Raw genomic sequence first — 14,450 nt, forward strand, 5'->3', positions numbered from 1 at the left:
AGACGTTAATGCATTTGTTTTTCTCGTCATGATTTGAAAAATGGGTGCCAAATAGACACAATGCAAGCTCAGATGCTCCCTTGAGTTGAATCATCATAACCGTCACCGTCATTGGCTACATTTGCATTGGTCCATTTACCCGCAATGGGAAATCAACAAATTCTCCAATTTTCTTCAATTTTCCGGTCCACTTTCAAACCAATTTCCCAAATGAGGTCACATGCAATTTTTTGATTCGTTTCGATACGATTGTTTTTTTTTTTTTTTTCGTTTTCGTTTGACAGCCATGCTGCATCCAAGTGGACCGTGATCGATCGAATAACTCGATGGAGACGCAGGGTCGCCTACACTGCTGCTGATGCTACTGCTGCGTTGCGATTGCAACTTTTTGTCAAACACAACAAATATCTCTACTCGAGTGGAACTGATAAGAGTATACACACACACGCACACACATATACATATATACGGGAAAGGGTTCTTCTACTCGTCAATAAATCACGAAAAGCTGCTTCTGCAATAGTTGAACGACGATGAGATGGGGAAGAAGAAACGTCCATCCATTCCGATGAAGGAGCATCATAAAAGCTTCCCTTTCCCGCCTACATACCCTTGTACCCTCCAAGATGTGCTATCGTTCTGCTGTCGCAGACAGAAAAGCACATTGATGATATGTGTTTGTCAATATAATTCCCATTTATTTTCTCTGTGCAAGCTTTTCATGGTTCATATTTGTTTCTCCGTCTTGCCATGTCATCGAAGTAAATCCTTTTATACGGGCAGGCCCCGCTGAAGACCTACTGTTGCTACTGTCAGGGTCCCGGAGGGAACATTTATCGCATCCGTCTGTAGGAGAGTGAAACGAATTGAAATTGTATGGATTGAATTTGAGAGCTCCTTAGCAGAGGTGGGTGGATGGAATGATTTTTTCTAGCATTATCAATTGTGACTCCTTCCTAGGAGTGTTAAAAGTTCCAATCGGGCTGAAAGCAACCCTGTGGTTGATTGTTTGTAGGCAAAATAAACAAAGTATAGACTGTTGACTGTACACTATGCATCCGTTGGTATCGGATATTTCTCGATCAACTATTCAAAAGGACCAATTGATCGACTCTTCCGGTGATAACTCGGTTACAAATGCCTTTACATGGCCATGGTGATCGGAAGAGAATCGATCTTTGTAGTACATTGGTCCTTTTGAATAGTAGAGCGAGATTTATTCTTAATTCCAACGAAGTCGAAAACGTTCCTGTGCGATGACATTTGCGTTAAAACAAAGATAGACCGACTTCTCGGTATCGAAATACCGAGAGAAACTTTTTTACGATTCAGCTGAAAGTGTTATTCGGAATGTTGAAAAAAATCCAGCCATGTAATCGATTCACGTAAACGGGAATTTCACTTCATCCGGTTTGACACGTACACGACACTCGAGCTCCCACATCATCGCTATCAATAACGGTAAATTTGAATCCATTACACCCACATCTCCTCACCATGCGTCTTATCCCGTCACGGTGGTGGATGTATCTAGCGTTCGGAATCATAAGAACCTAACAGTGATGATCGATTTTATCTTGGAACGCACCGACAGCTTAGACCTTATGATTCTGAACACTAGATATGTACCTTTGAACCAAAACATTCCGTGACGAATGTACGTCTTCAAGGATGATTGCGATTTGATATCGTCACGCCATCCATCTGACTGTGTTTGCCTGTAGGCAGTGGATTGCCACCGGTTGCCAGAGCCAACTGCGTGCGGTACTTTATTATGATGCATGAGAAAAATACACGCGAAGATGTCATCATCATCATCATAGTCCTCGTCGTATTCGCCTTCGTGCAGGATTGAAGCAGCAGAACATACACGCAAAAGGCAATCCAGACGAACGAATGTCAATTTACTGCCATATAATGGGGGCAAAAAAGTATTACTGGGACTTCGGTTGCTTCGATTTCACCTGCTTATCTTGAGAACGGGAATGCAATAACGGGTAAAGTGCTCCTGGAAAATGAAAAAGTTTGCGAGAGCGATTTGTTATGATCAATTTAGTATCGATGCGCTTCAAGAAATTTTTATTGGCTGCAGGATGTTGTGCAGTAACATAATGTAACTGTTTGTTTTTCCCGGCAAGTTTAGAAGCAAGAGACCCCTCGAGCTGGATCTCAAGATTGGCTTAATACTTGGTAATCACGAGGAGCTTCACGGACAAGATGTGAGCACTTGGCTAGAGATATGGCGTAGTGTTAATTGAAGGAATTGACGAGAAACAAGGGTTTTTTATTAATGGAATTGGGTTAGTTTACTGCAGTGTATTGTTCTGTTTGTAGGTGTGTGGTCACTCCGCACAGTGTGCCAAAAATACAGATGAACACACCTGGGAACTTTCATTGGATGGTTAGAAATTTTCATGATTTAAAAGCTACTGGCAACACTGATTGGTTTAATTATTGATTTTTGATTTCATAACTCCAACCGTGAATTTCCGACGATGTTCTGCCATGGATTCCTCACAGAGCATATATTTTCAAAACATTACGATGAGCGAGGTCATCAAGGCGATGACCGTTGCCAGGTACTACAAAACCGTTGCTTGAAAGCCATATTTAAAAAAAAACCGCACCTTTACCCAACGGAACAGCTGTAAAATGACCTGCAGAATTCGCTTTTGCCAATTCGAGGACTTCAAGTGCTGCAGACATTAACACACATGCATAACATTGTAACAAATCCAGCCACACATCACAACATGACAGTCACAATGTACCTCTCAGAAAGATCCAGTAGAATCAACGGTAGCATTCGATTGGTCCAACCCCATTCAGAACTGTAAAACGAGATCCCAACAGTAATCAAACAACAGCAATCCATCAATTTGTTCAAGACGAACAGGTCTGGCATCCTATACTTCCGACGATTAGCTGTTCCAACGCTCTCAGCGGTCGTCATCTGCCCATCGATCTGAATGAACACCACGCTTTCGATGTCTATCTGAGTCAACGCTCCCAGCTGCTTTCATCTGTCCTTTGGTCTGGTTCAACACCAGATCTCTGTCAGCTTGGCATCCAAGGCATCCTACGATTTCGACATCTAGTGGAGTCAATGCTCCCACCGGCCCTCATTTGTCATTCGATCGGGTTGAACATCAGCTCTCTGTCAGCAACATTGATAGCATGGCATCCTACGCCCCGACATGTAACTGAGTCGACGCTCCAAGCTTGGCATTATAACATTATGAAGGTAGCATGCAACTTACCTTTTCCCTCAGGGGCTGCCTACTCTGTCGATTGAGAGGTTTCGTTGGGCCCGCGCCGTCGCTCGTTGCTCTCTGCGTCGTCGCAGGCGTCGGGGCACTTTCTGCAGGGATTCTTGTAGGAATCCTGTGAGCACACGTGATTAATATTTTTGTTGGCACACTTTTCGGACGTAGGTTCAAAACTTCATCCACTCGCGCACTATTGTGGACCGTTCTAACGGCAGATTCTGGTCTGGTTTCTCGAACCAACACTAGGATCACGAAGGAGGCAATTCTTCACTCCTTCGCCTACCACACAACCGACGGACACTCGCGAACTACCAATCCCATGCAGTCGAGAACGCCTATATCTAATGGCGGGGATTGGGGACCAGCTCGGCGGCAATTAAAACGCACGCCACTTGCAGGTTTCGGGATACTTCGTCCGAACACCAGAATTACGCACTACCGAGACTGGGTTTAGCTTCTTCTGGCCAGGTTAACAGCCCGTTTCACTCGCCACACTAGGCGTCACACACGCGAAGGCAAAAATCCGTCTTTCCTTTTTCTAACACTTGACTTTATTCCGCGCGTTCGTACTATCCACAAGGTTTTCCACAAAAGAGCCCCATCAAGCGATCGAGCGCCTATGTATCTTCTCCCTCGCTCGCAATGGGAGGACTGAACTTCCTTCCCACACACTTTTTATTTATTTATTTATTTATTCCTTCGTCTTCGATATACTCGTTCAGACTGCAACTTAATCTAAATTTCTAATTCTAGTACTAAACACATTTTTGCTAATGTTAAAGTCAAACTGATCATAAACAGTGTTGAAAGCACGTATACAGGTACTCAGAGGGTTGTTATGTCCATAGCTTGTTCTGTGATGAGGTACGTAAAGCGCAGCGTGAGTTCGAAGTGAACGAGATGGAGCGTAGAAGTTGACAAGCTGACGCAGCGCAGGGCAGTCGATGCGATCCGTAAGAATGTCGAAGATGAAGATACGCTGCAATTTCAGGCGTCTGGCAGACAGCGTTTCCAAGTCAAGTAATAAGCAGCGTGAGGTATATGGAGGCAGGTGTGTTTCATTGTTCCATGGTAGGTGGCGGAGAGCAAACCGAACGAAGTATTTCTGAACTCGTTCTAATTTGCTGGCTAGTGTAGATTGATACGGTGTCCAAACAGGTGCGGCGTATTCAAGTATGCTTCGTACCAATGAGCAAAATAACGCCTTCAAAGCATAAGCGTCGGTGATGAAGGCTGCATGGCGTCGAATGTATCCTAGGACAGCAAAGGCCTTTGCAGCTGTTGTAGAGATTTGTTCGTTGAATCTCAGTTTGCTGTCCAATATAACACCTAAGTCACGAATAGAATCTACACGTTCCAGGGCAGAGGGCCCGATCTTATAGCTGTATTTCAACACAGTGCGGCAACGTGTGAATGAAATCGCTTTACATTTTTTTATGTTAACGTTCATCCCGTTCTCTTCGCACCATTTCAACAATTCGTCAATGTCGTTTTGTATGGCAGCACAGTCCGAGACCGATGCAATTACCCTGAATAGTTTAAAATCGTCTGCGAAGAAAGATTTGCCAGACGATAAGCGGAGACCGAGGTCATTGATGTACAGAATGAAAATAAGTGGTCCTAGCACACTTCCTTGAGGTACTCCAGAGGTTACGTCGAAAACTGATGACTCTTCAGTCTCGATTTGAACAAAAGCTTTGCGATTTGTTAGATAAGATTTGAGCCACTCAATGATCCAAACCGGGAAGCCCATGTGCAGAAGTTTCTCAGTGATATGGATGTGTGGTACGGTGTCAAACGCTTTAGAGAAGTCCACGTAGACTGAGTCAACCTGGCTACGAGCCTCGACTTCGTGGAACAGAGTGTTTGTGTAGCACATCAAATTGGTCGTTGTTGATCGCCGTTCCACGAAACCATGCTGGAACTCGCATATTAACGGTCTAGATGCATTGTACAAAAACTGGTGCACCAGTTTCTCGAAAACCTTACCGAGGCAGCAAAGTATCGAAATGCCTCTGTAATTTTCTACTCGATTTAGATTGCCAGTTTTGTGGATTGGCACCATTTTAGCAGTTTTCCACATGGTTGGAAATTCGCCTTTTGATAGCGATTGGTTAAATATCAAGGTTACGGGCGTCACTAGTTTTAATGCACAAGCTTTGATAATGGAAGGAGGCAATCCGTCTACACCTGCTCCCTTCGAAACATCCAGGTCGTTCAATAATTTCAGTACCTCCTCTGGAGAGATACATACAGTAGGCAGGTTCACGTCGTACGATGGCACTCGCTGGAAACTTCCGGGAAGAGGAATCGGTGGAGAAGTACTGAACACACTTTTGAGAAAGTCAGCGAATAGAGTTGCAGATTCACTAGGTGTTGCAGCTGTCACTCCTTCATATTCGACATTGCAGGGAATGCGTTTGTTTGCTTTGCTGTCCCTGACGAACTTCCAGAACGATGCGGGGTTCTGCTTCAAGTTTGACTGGAGATTGTTGACGTATGCTTCATAGGTCGATGCAAGGAGTTCGTTGTAGCTGCTTTCGATGTTACGGAGGTTGTTCTTGTTCTCGTCTGATCTCACACTGAAAAAACGATTACGAGCCTTACGAAGCCTGTTGCGTTGTTGACGTAATTCCCCTGTCCACCAGGGTTTTCTGTTTACCGCGTTGGAAGTGCAGTGACGGCGAGGAACAACCTTGTCAAAGATCCTGTGCAGTTTATCATAGAAAACGGACACAGTTTCGTCTATCGAGGGTCGATTCAACAGTGAGAGCCAATCAACAGCCGAAAGTTCGTTATTCACTAGGTTTACGTCACATCTTCTGAAGTCTAGATAGGTTACACCCATTTGAGCGCTGGCGTGATTCCTCGTAGTGTAATGAGTATCGAGTCGTAGGAGAAATGGCTTGTGATGGGGGTCAATTTTCAGGAGCGGAACTGGAGGGTCAATTAGCTCAATATAGTCCGGAGCGTTAGCGAATGCAAGATCGAGAGTCCTGCCATTGACGTTCACTAAAGAGTTGATCTGAACCAAACCCCATGCAAATATCGGCTCGGTAAGCGCAAGTTCTTGTTCTGTTGAGGCGTTTGATGGTAAATGACCATTGATATCGCCATCGAAGCGCCAGCAGAGTCCGGGAAGATTATAGTCGCCTAACGCTAGAACAACGTCATCGTCTTGAAGTTTATCGCAAACCTTTCGGATTGCGTCGGCGTGAGCAGAGTACATTTCAGGACTGGAATTTGGTCGAAGGTATATTCCAAAGACGTATACCGAACGGTTTTTTAGTTGTAACCGCACAACGGTCTGCTCAAGCTGCTCACAGTCGGCCACTGATACTGCGCAGCACTGATGACTCGTTTTGACGGCGATTAGTACACCACCACCCCTCGATAGTTGGCTCGTAAGTTCACTACGATCGCATCTGAAAATTGCATAATTTGACGACAGTTCTCCATCCTTTATGTCTTGTCGCAGCCAAGTCTCTGTTAGCACGATAACATCGTAGTCGCAGCTCGATAGAAGCAATCGCAGCTCGTTCGTTTTGGTACGCAGGCCTCTTACGTTTTGGTAGTAGATGGATGTAAACTGATCGGTTGAATGGGCATCGTCGTCAATACTAGCAATCGCGTCATTGTCACATGCTGCACGTTCGCTGAAACTCGGAGAACCATTATGCAGGGAACAAGTTGAGAGAAGTGGATACTTGCCTGACAGTGCAGGCTGGAGGACCCCTTCACCTGACCCAAACACAGGGCCGGGACGACTGCTGAACGATGGCTGGATGTGCTCGACTGTGATGGGGGGCTCGGGGTCCTCCAATGTACTGAAAAGTAGGCGTCCCGGATGTTGTTTGGTAACATTGGAGCTCGTTATCACGGCTCTTGGGAGTGTTGGATGATGACAGTTGTCCACTAGGCTCGCATTGCTGCGTTGTGCTGAACTGGAGGTATTGAAGCTGCGGGATTGAAGATTTTCAACGTACGAATTGTTCATGTCGGAATGGTACTTGCCTGAGAGGGCAGCTTGGAAGACCCCGCCTCCAGAGCTGAACACAGGGCCAGGACGACTTTGACGCTGGTCGTTGGACTCAGGATGCAGCACGACTGTGTCAGACGGATGAGGGTCTTCCTTAGAGCTTGTTACGATGCGTCCTGGGATGAAAGAGTGGTCTATGATGATTTGTGAAGACGGGCAGAGGGTCCATTTTTTTGGTTCGGCTGAAACATGCGGACTGTTATTCCATCAGGCCAATACCACGGATCGCCGACTACTCCCGATACTGCTTTGCAAACGGTCACTTTGAAAGAGACAAATGAAAGGTCTTCCATACTCTTTCCTCGGGGAACTAGCTTGATGATTTTGAGTTGAGACGAATCAACATTAGAGATGTCCTGGACATGCTGCTTCAAGTCATTCTCATTATGTTCTGGTGCGAAGGGAGTCACGTAGAAAGAAACCATGTCGTTCACGTTCTGGTCTTTCTTTGCGATTCGCAGGGATGTGATGCTCGGTCTGGTATTGCTGCCAGGTTGTATGCGGGACCTTGTGCTATCTACTGCAGAGTCGATGCGAGACCCATTGCCTTCGTCATGGGGATCGATGTTGATGAGGGGAGCCGGATTGTCGACGGTCAAAGATTTCGGTTCATGAGTTGGAGTGGATTGCGTTGAACCATTCAAACGAGATGCATTATTGCCAGCAGGTCCGGAACTTGAGGACGGTTGGCTTGGCAGTATCCGCACCCGCTTGTTGGAACCGATCACGAACTTTTCCGTTGGTTGAGCAATTGTGGAGCTGATTTCGTCGAGTACCTCGAAGAATGACGTCTCTTCGCAAGACCTTGAACGATTGATAGGATCTTCCGAAGTGTCGTCAAGAGTAAGTTGATCCAGGTCGTGTAGGAAAGTTGATTGGTGTGTTTGCTTCGTTTGTTGTTGTTTGCCGTAGATTGTTTTGTTGATTTTACGAAGATTCTCACCATAATTTCCTAGCCGAGTGTCCATTGAATCTGTTCGTATTAAAAGCTCGCGGAGGGCTTTCATAATCGTTTTTTCACGGTCGTAAACGGCAGGCTCGAAATTTAAGCGGCAAGCGTTGCAGAACCAATAGAGTCCAACATTCGCGGTCCAAGATGCATATTGAACCTTAGTTAGCCCTATGCAAGTGTGATGGAATGTCGTGCCACACGTTCCACTGCACGTTATTACCCTACCCGAGTTCAAGGGTCGCGGGCAAACCTGGCATGTATCCATTAAGTGGCGACGATGAAAACTGCTTTGTTCCAATCCTCCGCAATACGACGGTAGTTGCCAACCCTTGAGAAGGGGTGGTCGTTGTCTACTCGAGCAGTTTTGGTAGCGGACGGCGCTCAAATAGGCGAGTTTATTTTAAATATTATAACCATTTCTAGTTCTAGCTCCTATCTTTCAAACTATTACAATAATTAGGGCGAGGGTCTCCCATCCTGGCTTTTCAGGCAAGTATGCGTGCTTTCTCGGTGATTCTCCTCGTGATGAACATTTGGATTTCAGCGCAACACCCACTCAAATTCATTGCATTCTGCCGATGAACGGACGAGAAGTTTGTGATAATCCTTCCTCAACAACTTCCGAGCTACGCATTTACTATCAGAATGCACGAGGACTTCGGACAAAGATAGATTCTTTCTTCTTAGCTACAACTGACTCGGAATATGATGTTATCGTGCTAACTGAGACTTGGCTGAACGATTGCATCTTGTCTACTCAATTATTCAACGACTCTTACACTGTGTTCAGGACAGATCGTAGCTCTTTGAACAGTCGAAAAACTCGTGGTGGAGGTGTATTGATTGCCGTCTCTTCTAAATTGTGTTTCTGTATTGATCCAGCTCCGATAAGTAATGCTCTCGAGCAGATTTGGATCAAAATCAAACTGCAGAACTATGATGTCAGCATTGGAGTGCTTTATCTACCACCTGATTGCAGAGACGACCTGTCGCTCATACAGCAGCATACTGACTCCATTGATTCAATCCTTTCCGGCTTGAGGCCTCATGACCTTGCTTTCCAGTTTGGAGACTATAATCATCCTGAAATGCACTGGGTACCATCAGAGGATGGTGGCCTCACAATAGATTCCCATACATCGAGATTAACGAATGCTAGCTGTGCATTGTACGATGCCTTCTGCTTCCAGGGTCTGACACAAATCAATACTGGGAGGAACTCCAGTTCACGGATTCTCGATTTAGTACTCGTGAATGACTCAGCGTTATCAAGCTGTTGCGTATCCGAAGCGGCTGAATCGCTCGTAGAAATCGATACTCCACATCCTGCTATTGACGTCACCGTTTCTATTTCGGTACCAGTGTCATTTGAACCATCTCTAGACGACTGCCGGTTCGATTTTCGTCGGGCTGATTATAGTTCGATGAATGATGCGCTATTATCAATCGATTGGCAATTTTTGGATTGTGATCAGGATCTGGACGATATTGTATGTATTTTCAACACGGAGATACGTCAAGTCATCGAAGCTCACGTGCCTCTTCAGCGCCCTCCACTGAAGCCTCCTTGGACGAACAGGAGCCTCCGCCAGTTGAAGTGCCGTAGGCGATCTGCACTTCGAACGTATAGTCGGAGTCGTTCGCAGGACTCCAAACATCGCTTTGTAATGGCCAGTAACAAGTACACACGGTATAACCGTCTTTTGTATGCTCGATACGTTGATCGTACGCAGAGAAATTTACGTCTACATCCCAAACAGTTCTGGTCTTTTGTTCGTACTAAACGCAAAGAAGATGGATTGCCAACGTCCATGTATTTCGGCCACCAATTTGCTAGCACAGCCTCTAGTAAATGTGAGATCTTTGCTGAACACTTCAAGAATGTCTTCTCAAATACGCCTGCTACGCCATCGCAGATAGAGGCTGCTGTTCGTGATACGCCGCTAGACAGCATCGACTTTGGAATTTTCCAGATCAGCGAGGAGCATGTCGAAAATGCATTACGTAAGCTCAAACATTCCGTGTCACCCGGTCCTGATGGGATTCCTTCATCTGTGTTTAAAAACTGCTCGAGTTCTCTGATGACACCGTTAGTAAAACTGTTCAATCTCTCGTTCCAACAGCAAAAATTTCCTGCTGGATGGAAAACTTCGTTTCTGTCACCGATTCACAAAAAGGGTGACAAATGTAACGTCGTCAACTACCGTGGAATAACGTCCTTGAGCGCTTGTTCTAAGGTTTTTGAAATAATTGTAAACAACGCTCTCTTTGAAGCCACCAAAAACTACATTTCATGTGCCCAGCATGGATTCTACCCGAAACGATCTGTTACTACTAACCTCACTCAGTTCACCTCACTCTGCATACGCTCTATGGACGCTGGTTCACAAGTGGACGCCGTATACACGGACTTCAAGGCTGCATTCGATCGTGTGAATCATGATATCCTGTTGCGAAAACTCGAGAAGCTGGGGGTATCTTCCGCGCTTGTTAGCTGTTTTAGATCATATCTGTCTGAAAGATCCGTGAGAGTAAGGATTGGTTCGTCACATTCGGAGCCGTTTATGATTCCTTCTGGTGTACCGCAAGAGAGTAATCTTGGACCGCTGCTCTTCTCATTATTCATAAAAGACATTGCCTTTGTGTTGCCACGTAGACAGCGAATATTCTATGCCGACGATGTTAAGATCTTTATGATCATCACGTGCACTGAGGATTGCCTGGCGTTGCAGAAGTTATTAGATTTGTACGAGGACTGGAGCAAGCGAAACCTACTCGATTTATGCATAGCCAAATGCAACACAATATCATTCAGCAGGAAGCGGCAACCAATCAATTTCAACTACAGCATGTGTGGACAAACTCTCGAGCGCTTGTATCAGGTTAGGGATCTCGGTGTGATATTGGACCGCGAACTCACTTTCCGACCGCATTACGAAGACGTGATTGCAAAAGCCAATAAACAGCTCGGCTTCATGTTTAAGCTTGCTGATGGATTTCGTGATCCTCTCTGCCTGAAGTCCCTTTTCTGTGCACTGGTTCGATCTATTTTGGAATCTTCCGTGCTGGTATGGTGCCCGTACAACAGAAACTGGATTGACCGTATCGAGGCGGTGCAGAAAAAATTTGTGCGCCTCACTCTTCGCCACTTACCCTGGCGTGATTCGTCAAATCTTCCTCCATATGAACATCGTTGTATGCTGTTAGGCATCGATACTCTGGAGAAGCGAAGATCCAATTTGCAAGCCATCTTCGTCGCTAAGGTAATGACCAATGAAATCGATGCCCCAGATATTCTTGCTGAATTGCACGTATATGCGCCGCAAAGACCTTTGAGGCAACGTAATTTCCTGCACCTTGCTACCCGGAACAGCCGTTATGGTCAACACGATCCTATCAGGATAATGTCTTCTCGGTTTAACGATGTTAGTGGACAATTTGACTTCAATGTTTCTGCTGCCACTTTTCAACGCCGCCTCAATGCACAGCGGTGAGTATCTGTCCAATCACTGCTACTTCGAAAGTGTGTATTACCTGCTGTTTTTTTTTTATTACATGGTCCTTCTACAACACTACGCCAAGTTTCCAACCCTCCGACGCGTGAGCTGCGACGCATTTGCAGATTGTTGTGTTCAATTATTTTAGATTATTGACTTAGCTTTTAATATGTTTGTCATTTGTATTCATTTGTATTCAACGTATTCTGTGTATTGACTATTTGTAATTTTATTTATTGTTATATGTATTAAAAGACATGGGGTTTTTACGCCTCTTTGAGCCAACTGAATGGTTTACTCAAAGAGGCTTTTCCCCATCCTAGATTTCATTAAGACTGAAAAAAGTCAGATGAAATAAGAAATAAATATAAAATAAATAAATAAATAATGGGTATATTTTAATTTAATGGGACATGCTCTAATGTTACATTTCCCCCGGGGCACAATAAAAAAAAAAAAATATTTATATTATTTTTTAACAAACGACCAACACTATTCAATAAATTATAAACAGGTAAACAAAAGAAACAATGAACAACAAAATATTAAACAAATCCAATAAATATATATTTGTATATAGAAAAATATTGAAAATTAATTTGAATACTAGTATACTATATTAATCTAATATTTGGACAATGGGTTTATTTATAAAGGTGTTCGAGTCGGGTACACGCAATTGGGGGACCCCCGTGATCTGGCACGCCATCACGGTGAATCCAATAAAAGTGAATCGGAACTCATCGAACACCCGTTTCTCTGCCTTCAGATCAGAGCTACGCTGGGTAACCTACCCACCTACGTAGGTATGTTGCAGCATCTTCATGTTAAAGGCAGCCAGGAAAATCTCTCGGAAGTGGATCTCATCATTTTTTTTTTTTTGTGACACCGTCCCGTTCAATACAGAAACCTATAACCATTCACAAGCCCTTTTCCCCACTAGAATGATCGTTCAAGAACTCCCTAACCTTACCATCTTTTCTTACAAAAGATTTACTACGCTCTTCTCACGATCGGCTTGATTTATTTTTGACTAATAAAACTTATTGAAGTATCGGCCGGCCATTAAAATATGTTTCTAGTCTTACATCACTCAAACGAGAAATAGCTCTCCTATATAGGCCTTTGGTATCACCTACTCCTACAGAGAGGCACATTAGACCTTACACATGAAGAACTAGACCACTGACAGCATACAAAAGACTCTCAGCACTTATGAGAGATAAAAGATACTGAGTGGTGTGAGCTTTTATTCACAGGCTAAGGTATCTCATATTACATAACAAAGAACGGATTTTCAAATTTAAAGAGATAGATCTATCGATTGCAAGCGTAACGGTTTTCATTCAACTATGGTTTTATATGTTCTGCGGGCCAAATTCCAATTTTTTTTCCCATCGTGATCCTCTAGTTCATAAGAACTAGTCCCGTGTTTGGCCACGACCTTACAGGGTAAATACATTGGTGCCAATTTTGCATTATAATACTCTCCTGCGTTGGATTGCTTGAAATTTCGCCGATACACTTGCTGACCCACTTGAAAATCCCCTGGCCGCGTTCGTTTACGCATGTTGTATCGCTGAGTGCCAGTTAAGTAGGCTTTAGTCAAGTTTTTCTTGACAATGTCGTAAATATCTTCTTTTATTTTTTTTCTGTTTGTCGGTTCGATCATCGAGTGAATATTCTTCTTTTCGGCGCATCCTCAGATGGTCATTTCCGCTTATCGCGATCTCATGTTTTCTGGTCACAAAAAACGGTGTCAATCCAGTAGCTGAATGAACGGTGTTATTAAATACATGCTCGATGTCGGTGACTTTTACATCCCAGCATCTTTGATCCTTCTGGCAAGACGTTCGGATAGCGGCGTTAATCGATCGGTTTAGTCTCTCTACCGGGTTTCCTTGACTATGGTGACGAGAAGTAGTCCAGTGTTTAACCCCATGTTGAACCAACAACGCCTTGAACTCTTTAGAGAGGAAGGTGCTTGCGTTATCGGTCAACACAATTTCTGGGATGGAGTTTCGAAGAAACCATCCTTCTCGCAGGATCTTACAAAGGTTTCCGGCTTCGATTCGGCGAACTGGGTGCATTTGACACCACTTGCTGAAAAGATCCTGAATCACTAATCTATGTATGTTTCCCGCTTTGCTTTTTGGCAGTGGACCTATATAATCCATCGCCATTATCTGCCAAGGCTGGTCGGCTATCTTCTGCTTGCCCATTATAGGTACTGTTGGAACTGTGGCTGGTTTACTCTCTTTACAAATAGTACATTTCTGGGTCCATTTCCTAGTGTCCGATGTCATATGCGGCCAATAGTAGCGGAGTTGTAGACGGCACAACGTCTTCTCAACCCCTCGATGAAAGCTATTTTCGTGTTCCTGCTCAACAATGCGCTGCCGGTTTCCAGGCGGCGGGATCATCTTCCACTCAAACCTCACATCAAAAGGTTCTTCATCGACCGAAACATACTTCCAAAGCTGTCCGTCTTCGAAACGGAAATCAGAGTATTCCTCCGACCCTTCTTGTACCTTCTGAATCAGGTCTTCATAGGATGATGTACCTAGCCTAGAAGCTTGTATAGCGCAGATGCTGCGAGACAACGCGTCCGGTACGATGTTATCAATTCCTCGTCGGTGTACGATCGTCATGTCCAGATGTTGCAGATCGAGACTCCAGCGACTTAATCTGGA

This window comes from Ochlerotatus camptorhynchus, unplaced genomic scaffold (assembly GCF_037179485.1).
Source record: "Ochlerotatus camptorhynchus isolate MF236.1 unplaced genomic scaffold, CSIRO-AGI_Acam_v1.1 ptg000102l, whole genome shotgun sequence".
Taxonomy (NCBI): Eukaryota; Metazoa; Arthropoda; class Insecta; order Diptera; family Culicidae; genus Ochlerotatus; species Ochlerotatus camptorhynchus.